This window comes from Pinus tabuliformis, chromosome 5_2, assembly GCF_031772625.1.
Source record: "Pinus tabuliformis cultivar Carrire ecotype Pingquan chromosome 5_2, CPIR1, whole genome shotgun sequence".
NCBI classification, from domain to species: Eukaryota; Viridiplantae; Streptophyta; class Pinopsida; order Pinales; family Pinaceae; genus Pinus; species Pinus tabuliformis.
This window is the reverse complement of record NC_142306.1, coordinates 761,617,808-761,631,779: the sequence shown is the minus strand read 5'-3', so window position 1 is coordinate 761,631,779 and position 13,972 is coordinate 761,617,808. Positions and strand designations below refer to the sequence as shown.

The 13,972-nt window shown below is 33.2% G+C and overlaps 1 pseudogene; it reads left to right on the top strand.

Annotated features, from left to right (window-relative positions):
- The first annotated feature begins 10,764 nt into the window (after positions 1-10,764).
- Positions 10,765-12,846, top strand: LOC149161514 (L-type lectin-domain containing receptor kinase IV.1 pseudogene; annotated as a pseudogene).
- The last annotated feature ends 1,126 nt before the right edge of the window (positions 12,847-13,972 follow it).

The window sequence follows — 13,972 nt, the reverse complement described above, 5'->3', positions numbered from 1 at the left end:
TAACTTATTTATGACAATCAAATTGGGAAAAATAACAGTATGTTAAATTGGAAGGATGATTAGAGGTACTTAGGCAATGAATTTGAAGATTGATTGAAAAGATGAAATGTAGGAAAATGAGTTGACTTTTGAAATATATATAATTTTTATGTAGAAAAATTGTCTCTAGCATGTGCATTTTTAATTTTTCTAACATTGGTATGTTTTTATTCATGCAAAATATAATGCATATATTTTTGTTAGTGCAATCTTTGATTATCTAAATGATGGAATATTTCTACAAAAACCTATGGAGTTGTAGAGAACAGATTGCGCATGTGGACAACTATTTTTCCAAAATTTATAATCTTAATTATGTATGTGTGTGTGTAATTATTAAATAGATTATATCCTTGAAATTATTAGACCTTTCCATTAGTGCAACCTAAAAGGGTCTTACCCTTATCAAACAATCTTTTTTCTATTAGACTACAGGTCTTAATGCCATCTAGTGCACCATATAATTTTTTTCCAAATGGTCAGGGCCCAAAAAAATTATAGCCAAAATAAACAAGGCGTGTATTTTAAGATTTTGATATATGCCAGGAGAAAAGTATATTAAAAATAGTAAAAGATATTAATTTTCTTTTTAATTATATATTAACAATCTACACAATGGACTTTATATTAACAATCTACACAATGGAATTTAAAGTCACTAGATAACATTGTGGACTAACAGTTTGACATACCGACCTTCAATAATTTAAATTCTCAGAAGTGTTTGGAGGCCACCCTTCCTAGGTAATTTTAAAATAATATTTAAAAATTAAAAAAAAAACTTGTAGAACAAAAATAAAATTGACTTGTAATTTTAGATCAACACTTCTCTGACATGCTAGAGCCCTCTTGAGAGCCTGTGATGTGTTCAATTTTGAACTTTGCTTGCCATCAACCTCATAACTAGAGTTCACAAAAGATAGGAGTTGTTTTTAAAACTTATACAAAATTTACTTTAAATTGCAACTAGCTCATATTTTGTTTTTGAACACTGTTGGATTCCATTACATATTAGATTGGATTTCATTACATATTATATTATTATCATGGTTGAAATTTTTTGAAAACTTTTGGGTGAGGGAAAAAATTTTAGTGGCTAATATTAGCAAGTGGGTTAATTTTCTATATTTTTTTCTAATTTTTTTTTACTAAGTTGCTTTTTTTCTAAAAGAAAGATTTGCCTAAATTTTATAGTATAAAAGTATTTGATTTTTTTAAAGAAATATCACCAAATAATTTACATATTAGTAACTAGTAAAATTGACCAAAATTTCTAAACTTTAAAATAAATTTCTATCATTCAAATTTTCACTATCCTCAATCAACATTTGAATTGTAAAATTGCATAACATTAACATATCAAAAAATATAAATAATTAAAAAACGCAATTGTTAAAATACCATCGTAATCTTAGCTCGGAATCGATCTCTCAATCTCCATTCTTCCATTTTCAATTAATTTTTTATTATTATTATTAAAGAATCCATTTTCAATTAATTTTTCAAAATTAAAATTTAGGTTGCAAAATTGCATGAGATCAACACCCTACTATAAGTACAAGTCGTTAAAAAACGTCTTAGTGACAAAACCCTCAAATAGTTAAAATGTCAATCTCCATTCTTCCCTTTTCAATTGAATAACCTATTTTCAATTTTTTTTTAATTAAAGAAGAAGGGAATAACCTATTTTCAATTTTTTTTTAATTAAAGAAGCAGCTTTCAGGCAAACATAGTTGTGCCCTAAATTGGATGAATTAAGTTCTGCGTTGGATTGGATTAATTAAATATCATTAACAAAGCCCACGGAGTCCATTTTTATCCACCATTCATTTTGTGAAGAATCTCCATTCTTCAGTTTTCCTTTAGTTGTTCATTTCAAAAATATTTTGGAATCACTTTGTTCATTTCTCATGGATTGAACTTAATTCGATTATAAATTACAGAAATATTTTGGAATTATACATAAAACAACAATGGGCATTGTTACTATTTATTAAAGTTTAAAAGATTTCCAAAATATATAATTAAATATAAAAGAAATTTATAATAAAAGTATAAAATTTAGCATAAAATTTAGGAAATTTAGATTAAAGATATTTATTTTCAAGATTATAAGTGTATAAGTATTTTTAAGATTTTGGATGCCTCAAACATTTTTTTGATAACAATGAATAAATTTTCAGGAACAAACAATTTAGATACTCATAATCAGATTAACAAAAAAAAACTAAATTCCAATGATAAATAACTATCCAGACAAACTGTTTTTACCCTTTTTTGCAAAGTTATAAAAATCAATCAAAAGTCATTGTAGCCTCAATAAGCAACTCGTTGTTTTTCTTTTGCAATGTTATGAAAGTCAAAACTTACTTCCAGCTCAACGGATTTCATCATTATCGGCATTTCTTTCATCCACATGTTTATGATTTTTTCTTCGTGTAAAGAATGTACAATGTTCATCACATTCTTTCACTTTCAATAAACTGTTCCCGGCGTTGATATCAAAGTCAAAACTTACACACAACGGACCCCAATAATCAAAGTCAAAACTTACACACAACGGAACCCAATAATCAAAGTCAAAACTTACACACAACGGAACCCAATAATCAATGAAAAGCTTTATTTCCAACCTCATAGTAAAGTAAATGTGCTTTGATATGTCCCTGATATAATATGTCCTATTTTTTTCCTTTTATCACCAAACTACATGTTATATCGTGTTATATTGGACCCATATCAAAATACATTTACTTTATTATGGGGTTGGAAATAAGGCTTTCCACAATCAATTATTATTAAGGCCCGAACTTTGAGCGAACCCCGTTATTTGCAATTTCGCCTTTCTTGACTATTTCACTCGTGTTATATTGGACCCATATCAAAATACATTTACTTTATTATGGGGTTGGAAATAAGGCTTTCCACAATCAATTATTATTAAGGCCCGAACTTTGAGCGAACCCCGTTATTTGCAATTTCGCCTTTCTTGACTATTTCACTCTCATTTAATAGTTATTGGCAAAGTTTCATAGATCAAAAGCTACAACCAACGACTTCATTATTCACAATATCTTCCTTAGTCTGCTTGTGGAGGAACCATATTAGGCACTCTTTCCCACTCAATTAATTGTTATTGGTAGAGTTACAAAGGTCAAAACTTATGCCCGACAAGTTCAATTATTTGCAATTTTTCCTCTTTATGCGCGACCGAAATCTCCATTCTCTCATTTTCAGTGAGATATTATTGACCAGGTGACAAAGGTCAATACGGCATTTTTTGATCTTAGTATTTTTTTTCGAAGATTTTTCAGTATTAGTAAAATGATATTGAATTGAGAGGCTAGGCTTATTCTATAGTCCAGTGATATTGAATTGAGAGGCTAGGCTTATTCTATAGTCCAGTATGATGTGTAACTCTGTTCATCAGTCATCAAAGTTGAAATTTTGCTATGTTTATCTAAAAAAAATCCATCATCAAAATTAAAATTTTGCTCATGTCCACTTAAAAAAATTAATAAAAAAAAATTAAAAATTAAATAACTATACAAATATTTAAATAATATCAGTTCATAAAAAAATATTTACACCTGAAGAGACTAGATCCCTCTCAGCTCATATCAATTCAGTATTTAAAATAAATCTATACCAATTTCAAAAGATACAAAAATCAAAACCACACTCTCTAAACTTAATATTTGATTAAGTTGTTAAATATTCAATTATAAAGTAACAAGGTTGAGAAAAAAAATGTATTATTCATAATACTTAAAAACTATAATGTTCATAATATCATAAATTAATCAAATTATTCTTAGTACTTAAAAACTATAAAGGTTCATAATATCATAAATTAATCAAAATCAAAATGCATGATAACATGAAACAAAGAAATGACAAAACAAAAACCTGCAGACAAAAGAGGCCCGGAAATGACAAAGCAGCGGCCTGCAGAGAACAAAGACCCTGGAAATCTCGTGCTCAACAAAGTCAATGGATTCCTAACAGAAACCACTGAAATATACATTTCTAATTTTCATTCCATTTGTTGGACCTTAATTTCATTTCATTTATAATATGAGATATATATTCTATGTACCCTAGTTTCATTTATTTTATTTATTTATAAGATATGGAATGTTATTGTTGTCTGCACTCATTCTATTAAATTATATATTTATTATTGAATTTGGGTTAACGTAGGAAAGGTTATCACTATATTTATATTCATTATATTGATTATTGATTCAATGCTTCTTCAATTTAAAATGTTTATGATTTACTATTAAATTAATATAATTAATAGTTCATTTAATATATAATTAACAATAAGTTTTAAGGGTTAGTTCAGTTGTTACAAAATCCATTCTCTCCAAAGTCTTGGGGTTAGGCCTAGTTAGTAGGGAGGTCACAGGGTCCATTTTCCTCGAAGTCCTTGGGGTTGGGCCTAGCTCGTGGGCCCTGGGGCTAGATTCCCTTCTGGGTCAATCAACCCAGATAGTGCCTCCATGAACCACAGGGGAAAAAAAAAAACATATAATTAACAATTAATTTAATATTAATGTCTTTTGAAAAAATTGATATTAAATATTCTAATTAATAAAAAAATAAAATATAGTTTAGTATTAAAATTAAATATTCTAATTAATAAAAAAATAAAATATAGTTTAGTATTAAAATATTATTTATATTTTAAATTAAAGTATTAGTTACTATTATTTAAATTTTTTTATATGTCAAAATACTTTATTAATATGATAAAATATATTATCCAATCAAAAATATTTATTATAATTTTGAGATTATAATTTTAAGTAAGATTTAAATGGATTAAAAACATTAAAAATTAAAATATGCTTTTTCATATAATATTTGTAAATATATTCAAGAATTAATTACAACTTCAATATTTGTTACAATATCAATTTCTCTAATCTTTTAAAATCTTTTGATATCTTTTTTAGCACTAAAATAAATTTTAAAAACTCTTAACTAATCTATTCACATCTTAATGGAAATTAAACCTCTTCTTGAAAAATGGGATTTGAAAAAATGAATATAATAATAGATTAATCTCATCGTGTCCTTCAATTCACGGTCGATAATATGGCTCCATCATTTAACACTGATGTATTCATAGGCATGCATGATATCAAATTACTTATCCATGGTTTCATTGGACAAATTCTGAAATCCTTCATATTAACTTTATATTAAATCCTTATTACAACCGATAACATTTTGTACTCTTCCTTTCCCTGACATCCAAATTTATTATCTTCAATATTTTTGTATTCAGATGGCTTTAATGTAGTTTTACTAAACATGTTCTTCCGAAAGCTGGTTGATATTTAAGAATAGTATTTTTATTTAAAAAATCTTCCACCGTCTATTTGATCATGAGATCCTTTTCACCTCATCCAATATTTTGGTGCATTATATGAATTATACAAATGGATCCCTAAAGGTACTATTGTCATTGCAATCAACAAGACCATGAGATCCTTTTCACCTCATCCAATATATTGGTGCATTATATGAATTATACAAATGGATCCCTAAAGGTACTATTGTCATTGCAATCAACAAGACCATAAAAGAAGGAATATATTCTATTTGCTTTACATTATTAAATAACTCTTATAAGTCCATTATGTTTTAATTTTTGTTATGTTATACAATTATAATGAAATTTTTTTTTTTTTTAATTTTACTTTATATTTTTTTATTTTTCGCTTTTCCATAATCGTCTTACAGGAAAAGTCTCTTGACACTCGATTAGTTTGCTAAGTTTTTGTAACTTTTTTGTAGCTTCGAGCAAATTTTTCATAAAATGTTGAATTTATCCAATTTTCCATAAATTGAAAAATATTTTCTTAATTTTTGAAAATCATTTTTCTAATTTTCTATTGGCCGAGTGATCCTTGATGTGACATTATTCCCCTTGTGGAGGGTGATTTCATTTCAGTATTTGTCAGTATCTGAGAAATAATTTTAAAATGAAAAAGACACTAATTTTCTAAATGGTAATTCCATCAGTGAGTGCCCAAATACTAACATTGACATTTTTAGCCTCACACTCACACTGTTAGTTTGACACTATTAAATCTTTTCCGAAGTCCTTTACGTAAGTGAGGGTGGCAACACGAGGACATTTTCACTTTCACATCTTCACCCTATGGGTGGAGGGTGTGTTCGCACTTTCACACCTCCAGTGACCTTCTGCACATGTGGGGTTGAAGATGATTGTAATCTATCTAACTATCTGGGGCCATACAACAATGTGTGGGACCCAAATGAGGCGAGGCTTGAATAGCATTATGCATGTTAGGTGACTTTTGCTACAATGTAGAGCCAAATGTTTTTGAGCTGACTATGTAGGGCCTAAAATACTATATGGGATCATTTAAAACAATAGTTGCAAAGTTAATGGTTCACAATATTCATAGATGAAAGGTTTTCAAAACTATGTTTAACAACTCTGATCATTCCACCGTAATTAGTGGCTGATATCGAGTGCGGGGTCCCTCTACTAATCTCAATTAACCTCTCACGTTGCGATCGAGTGCTTTGAGGCTCTTTCCTTTTCGAAGGGTTTTGTCCAGCGATGCGCGATTAGCGCTAAGCGTTAATGCTCGTTGTTTCCTGATCTGTGCTTCCCAAGTGCCAGTTTTGCCTCCTGCGCGGTCTCCATGGGCCTTGGTCAGTGCGCTTTGACTGAGGTCCTCGTCGTTCCTCTCTGGCTGCAAACTGCCACTATCAGAGGTCTTCCTGATCACTCTTTGTTCACAAGTTCGAAGTCTATCCTGTTTTGGTACAGTCATGGCATCTTAATTATTTTTCATGGATCCAATTCAGATCAATTTGTAATAAAAGAAGGATTGAGTGGATAGGGATGAAGCACAAGTGAGTGTTGGGGACCTATTGGAGCAACATTTTGAGGAAGGATTTTGGAAACTGTGTAAAGGGGCACTATGGAGAAGGATATTGTGTAGGAAAGTCACCTAAGGATAAACACACATAATGCAGAAATATGGATAGTTGTTATGCTTAGGTTATGGGGTTTTTCCCATGGTAATAGTCACTGCCCATAATAAAATAGGATTTTTTGTTGGCTTTTCACCCTAATGTAAATCTATAAATAGATAAAGTTGTGATGTAATAGAGAAACATATGTAGAAGAATAGGCCAGTGCAGATGTTTAGACATAGATATACTTTTTTTATTTGTTCTAAATGACTAATTTTTGGATACACATTGATGGTAAATGTCAAATCTAAATCTCCTTCATTAATACAAAATTTTCCAGGTTCCTGCAGTCCCTTATAAGTGCCTTACGTGACACATCACTCGCTCATGGGTGATGTTGAAAGGGCAATTGTTTGAGGGGCCTTGTTGGCTAATTCACTCGAAAGATAGGGATGCCCTCTATGCTCTAACAATACACTTTGAAAATATGCATATGCTCAAACACTTTATATTTGAGTTTAAAAATATACACCCATGTATCTCATGCAATCATCTATGAGTGTGATTACATATTTATATTTTCCTATGGAATTGTTTAGAAATGGCCAGATAAGATCACTATGAACAAGATCTAATAGAGAGGACCCCCTCCTTGCATGCCCTTTCCCAAAATTTTCTTGTGGATTCTTTCTAAGAGCACATCCTTTACAAAATCAATAAGAAAATTCTATGATAAGAAAGCCTTTCACCATGCCTTGTTTGCTAAGTTGTTGCATGTATTTGAAATCGAAGTTTCCAAACCTTTCATGCAAAATTCTACTTTCATCATTCTCATGCATGAGTAGTAAGTGGAATTTAATTGAGGAAAAAAATTAAGGAAATGTGTACAAATGAGACTAATGTTTTACCTTGCCAATTGTGATTTTGGAGTTATTTTGCATGTCATATATGCTCAGTGAATATAGGGTGAATTCAACTCTACTTTGAATGTTGGCGTTTATCATTTGATATATAGATAGAATATTTAGTGAAAGATTTGGAGTATGTAGGACATTCTCAAACTTCCATCTCAAAGATCGACCCTCCGTTGTCTAGTTTCCTCTATCAGAGAATCATATCCCATGAGAATAGGACCAACATATGTTTTCAAAGATGAGAGAACATATTTTTTGCCTTACATGTGATGTGAAGCTCCAAAATCTATGATGAATGCATTAAGAGAAGAATGAATATCAATTAATGCATGTGAATTCTCTCTTGTTTTGGGTGTTCTTTCTCCTTGCTCCTTCTTGGCACCCTCTAAAACGCAATCACCAAGAATGTTTTTTTGAAGAGTCTGTGCCATGACGTCAATTGTCATATTCATACATGATGAATCTAGATGGTAACCACAGTCATCATAGTTGCATTTTGTTTTCCCCATCTCATTCTTCTTTTCCTTCTTTTTCTTCAAGCTGGTAGATTTATCTGGAGTTATGGGATTTCCTCCCTTTCTTGGATTTGGTTCATTCGCTTTCCTTTTCATTTAGATTTTTGCTTGGATTTGATGTTGGCCTTGCCCCCATCATGCATAGCGAGTGCATGGGCTTTGAAACTTTTCAATATGCCCATGTTTATGAGCTTATCTTGCTCATGTATCAAGGACTCAATAAAAGCTTCATGTTTGAACATCCTCTAGGTTGTGCCTATTGCAATCCCAACTACTTGAAAAGTGGAGACAAATAAAACATACATTGGACACAATTTTGACAATATTGTAAGAATTAATTGGAGATCTTGCTTGGATTTGTCGATTTTGCATTCTTTCAACTCGAGTAACAAGGTTTTGAACCCCGTGAAGAAATAATTAAAAATTTCGAAACTAATTTGATCTAATGAGATAAGCTCATTTTCAAGGATGTGAACCCACATATCATCTTGCTTCCCAAAGAGTTTCTCCAAAGTGGTACAAACTTGATTTGGAGTGGTGCATTCTTCAACATGAAACAACAATTATGGAGAAATTAATAAGCATAGGAGATTCAAGGCATTGTCCATGTGCTTGAAATATTTGTATTTTTCAATTGTGGATTTTGATTCAATATTTGTTTTCATGGTTCTGTGATACAAGCCTTTACTTTTGAGTTGAAGTAGAATCTTTGGTTCCCATTCGAAATAGTTATATGACACAAGAATTGTGAAAGGTGGAAACTCCATTCTTTTCAATATCTCCAATCTTCCATTCCTGCAAATAGATTGTTTATGCCCCTTCTTCTTAGCACTCGTTGGCTCTGATACCAAGTGAAGTTGTAGCTGAACCTACACAAATTGGATTTAGCTAGAAAACCATGAGCAAAAATGACAAGGAAAGAAGAAAGGAAATTGATAGAGAAAATAATTTATAAATTCTGTTCATGAATGAAAAATAGAATTATGAGATAATACAATTTAATGCAATATATTTTACATGGTTGAACTAATATAATAGTGAGTCTAACACTGAATCTAAATTAGTGTGAAGATGATCCCAACTAACTAGCCATCTAATCATTAGATAATTATCTCATATAAATAGAAATTAATAAAGGAGTCCTCTATGGAGGTAGAGGAATTGTCCGAATGGCCAAAAGTCACTAGAATCCGGGGAGAAAAAATTCAATTTTTTTTTTGTAGCGGCACCATTTGAATCATGATTTATATGGTGGAAATGGATTCAGCACCATCAAAATCTTCTAGAGCACCCAAATTTATGAAATTTGACAGCTTTTACTTGGATTTACAAAAATCCTTACTGAATTTTTTTCAAAGTATGACCAGAATTTCTATAACTTTCAAAGCATAAAACAAATTAAGACATTAATAAAACTCATACTCATACGTGGAATAACTAATAACTAGATTATCATACATGATTCTATTATTAATCTCAATAAAGTACAATTAAATATATGCTAATTCCAAAAAGCTGACCAACATTACGGTAACATTGAGCTTTTTCTTTAGATTCTTATCATGCATTTTGTGTAAAGTTTTTACCAAAACCCAACATATAATCTTTGAAAAAAGGCGCACGCATTGGAGTTCATTTGCTGGACATTTTTGTAAAAGATTTGAGTAGAGTAGTGCTCTGTTAATTAGACGTCTCTAAATTATTTTCAATAAATTTCAATAACAAACTAAAATACTGTCAATAAATTTAATTAAAAATGATATTTAATTTAAATAAAAATTATTAATTTTTTTAATCATTTCATTTTATATATTCGCAAAAACGTATTACAAATTTTAGCGATATTATATATTTATTTGAGAAAGAAAATGAAGTTTAAATTTTCATTTGACAAAGAAGAAGCTAAAATTATTGACTATTCAACTCGAATATCGTTTTCGACACTACTCAATTATTGAATAAAACGAACTCAAACTTCAAGGCGTGGGTAGTGAAGATGGTTCCTAAGTCTCTGACCGTTGAATATTGGTGTGAATTCGTTGACTTTTCTCCTCCTTCATTGAATAGCTTGGCGGGCGGCGTGTCACGGGTTTAGCGGAGAATACCACAATAATTGTGGTCGATTTTCACACTCCATTGTTATAACATTATGCGTTCGTTATTTGTCCACGGTATCTATATTAGCTAGTTTATAAGATATGTAATGAACATTGGAAAAAAATAGATGGAATCATCGAGAAGGAATTGCATCTCTCCTATTTTTTACGGCCCTGTGTGGGTTGCCTCACTGTTATAGCCTTCATCTCCCTTGTCATACCAGTTTTTCCTACAACTTTTGTCTTCGATGGCTTCAATGGAACCAACTTGATCTTGGAGGCTGCTGCTTCACTCATTCCCTCCCGATCGGTACTGGCCCTCACAAATCACACGCCTTGGGTGCTCGGCCGGGGGCTGTATTCAACTCCTGTGCAGATGAAAAGCCACGGGACGCTTTCCTCCTTCAGCACCACTTTCGTTTTCAGCATGGTGCATCCCCCCTCTGACGAAGGCGGGCACGGTCTGGCTTTCATGGTCACGCCCTTCAAAACTATAATCGGCGGTCTCGCTTCCGAGTATCTGGGTTTGCTTAACATTACGAGCAACGGGAAATCATACAATCACTTGTTCGCAGTGGAATTCGATCCGGTGCAGAGTGTGGAATTGGATGATCCTGACGGCAATCATGTGGGCGTAGATATTAATAGCCTCATCTCGCTGACGACCGAGCCCGCCGGGTACTGGAATGGGGAGGAGTTCAACCGAATCAACCTCAAGGGCGGACAGAACATACAGGCCTGGATCGATTACGACAGTCTGCAAAGCCAGGTCAACGTTACCATAACGTTGGCCGGCTTGCCCAGACCGAAGAAGCCGCTCATATCTCAGAAAGTCGATCTGCAGAGCGTTCTGCAAGAGGAGATGTTCGTTGGCTTTTCAGCGGCTACGGGGAATTTCATCGAAGACCATTACGTGTTGGCGTGGAGCTTCACCACAGAAGGCACGGTGCCCGCACTCGATATCTCGCGTCTCCATTCGTTTGCTAAAATGTATTCCAAGCGTCCCAACCACCGATGGATAGCCGGCGTTACAGTGACCACTCTGGTTGTCTTCTCTGTTGTAGCTGCGGCCATTGCCGTTTTGATCAAAAGAGGCAAGTTCATGAGAGAAACAGTTGAGGAATGGGAGAATGAGTTCTGGCCGCATAGATTCACTTACAGAGAGCTCAACATCGCCACGAACGAATTCCGGGAAGAAAACGTTCTCGGGGAGGGGGGTTTCGGCAAGGTTTACAAGGGCGTTCTCCCTAGCAGCGGCCATGAAGTTGCGGTGAAATCTCTAATGAAGGAGTTCACGGAGGGAATGAAGGGGTTCGTGGCAGAGATCTCGACCATGGGGCGCACGCAGCACAGGAACCTGGTTCCTCTCCGAGGCTGGTGCAGGATACGGAAGCAACTATTCATAGTTTACGACTACATGCCCAACGGCAGCCTGGATAGACTCATATTCGGGAAGCCAATGACCATCCTGCCATGGCCTCGGAGATACGCGATCCTGAAGGGCGTGGCAGCAGGGCTACTTTATCTGCACGAAGAATGGGAGAAGAGGGTCATCCACAGAGACATCAAATCGAGCAACGTACTGCTGGATTCAGATCTCAACGCTCGGCTGGGGGACTTCGGCCTCGCCCGGCTTTATGAACACAGCGAGAATCCTGGAACGACTCATGTGGTGGGAACGTTGGGATACATAGCGCCGGAGCTCACACAGACGGGAAAGGCCACTCCCAGCTCTGACATGTTCAGCTTTGGCGTTCTGCTGTTGGAAGTGGCGTGCGGGAGGAAACCCGTGGACCTGTCTATGGACTGTGAACGACTGTTCTTGGTGGACTGGGTCTGGGCGCTGTACGCCAAAGCGCGTCTGCTAGATGCGGCAGATCCGAAGCTGGGGAACGAGTACGAGGAGGCCGAAATGGAGAAGGTGTTGAAAGTGGGATTATTGTGCTCCAATACCGAGCCGACGTTAAGGCCGGGGATACGGCAAGTGTGTCAAATACTGGAAGGTGAAGCTCCTCTCCCTGACGTCCATATGGATTCGTGGGTGAAAGTTCTGGATGAATCTAGCGTAAGCGTCAATGTGTGTCCTGCTACCGCTGATCCGGGGGTGAGCCTTATCCAGGAAATTCGGAGCACAAGCCGGTCAAACGGATGGCTCAGTTCGACATCTTTAAGCTCTGGACGGTGATCAACGGCATGAAAAGAGCTAGAAAGCTTATTCAATATTCTTTACTCAAACGAGGAAATAACTCTTAGTGTATTGTATGTTAATTTTTGTATGGTATGTTATTAATTTTTACTCAATAAACAACTCTTGTATTACAGTTTAAACGAATAAACGGAAAAAGTACGTTATATGTTATTAACGAACGAAGTTGTCCATCGACAGAGTAAATTGGTTCAGAGATTGAATGGTTATTTTTTTCTCTTTCTTATTTGATGATAGAAGTGTTGAATCTCGTTTTTATACTGAAAATGAATTAGCACTATCAAATAGTGAAAATGGATTAGAATAGTCAAAAACCTAAAAGCATTTAAATTTGTAAAGATCGATAACAGTGTTTAAGATTTTTAAATATGGCTAAAAATATTTATGGTTTTCTGGAACATTTATTTTATTTTTAAATCAAGTTGTTTTTAGAGAGATGTTTTGGAAGTTTTTTAGTGAGTTTTTGATCTAATTTCTCTCTAAAATACAGTAAGAATTTATTAGATTTTTCAGGGTGTTGAATCCATATATACAATTAAAAAAACAATTTAAATAACACAAATCAAAATTTCACCTCCTGAGACACTTGAAATTCCAAAAAATCCTAGTAAAAACAACTCCTTTTTAAACTGCTAAAACGATTGTACTTTTAAACTCCGTGGAGATTGAAATGATGTCTGTACTTTTAAACACCGGGGAGATTGAAATGGTGTATCTATTGATAAGTTCAAATTTATAATATATTTAAATTAATTTCATCAATTTTTGTCCCGCTTTCTGTAATTTTATGAATAAAAACATTCCTAGAAAATATAAAATGAACAGAATATTTAAAAATTGTAAAGGCGAGGCATTGTTGATTGTTGAAAATGCATAATGATGAAAATGGTTTATTAATTTTTTTATTATCAAAATAATGGACATGCTTGATGAGCCAATACAATGGAGCAACACTCATCTGTTACTGAATCAAAGAACGTTGTTATATAATTTTTGTTGAATAATTACTAGTTACTATTGTCTGAGCCCATTATTAATTTATAATATAAGTTTAGATATACAAATTTTGAAAAATGTAATTAGGAGCCAGGATTAAATTTATATATTTTTCTGAATCAAAGAACGTTGTTATATAATTTTTGTTTGAATAATTAATAGTTACTATTGTCTAAGCCCATTATTAATTTATAATATAAGTTTAGATATACAAATTTTGAAAAATGTAATTAGGAG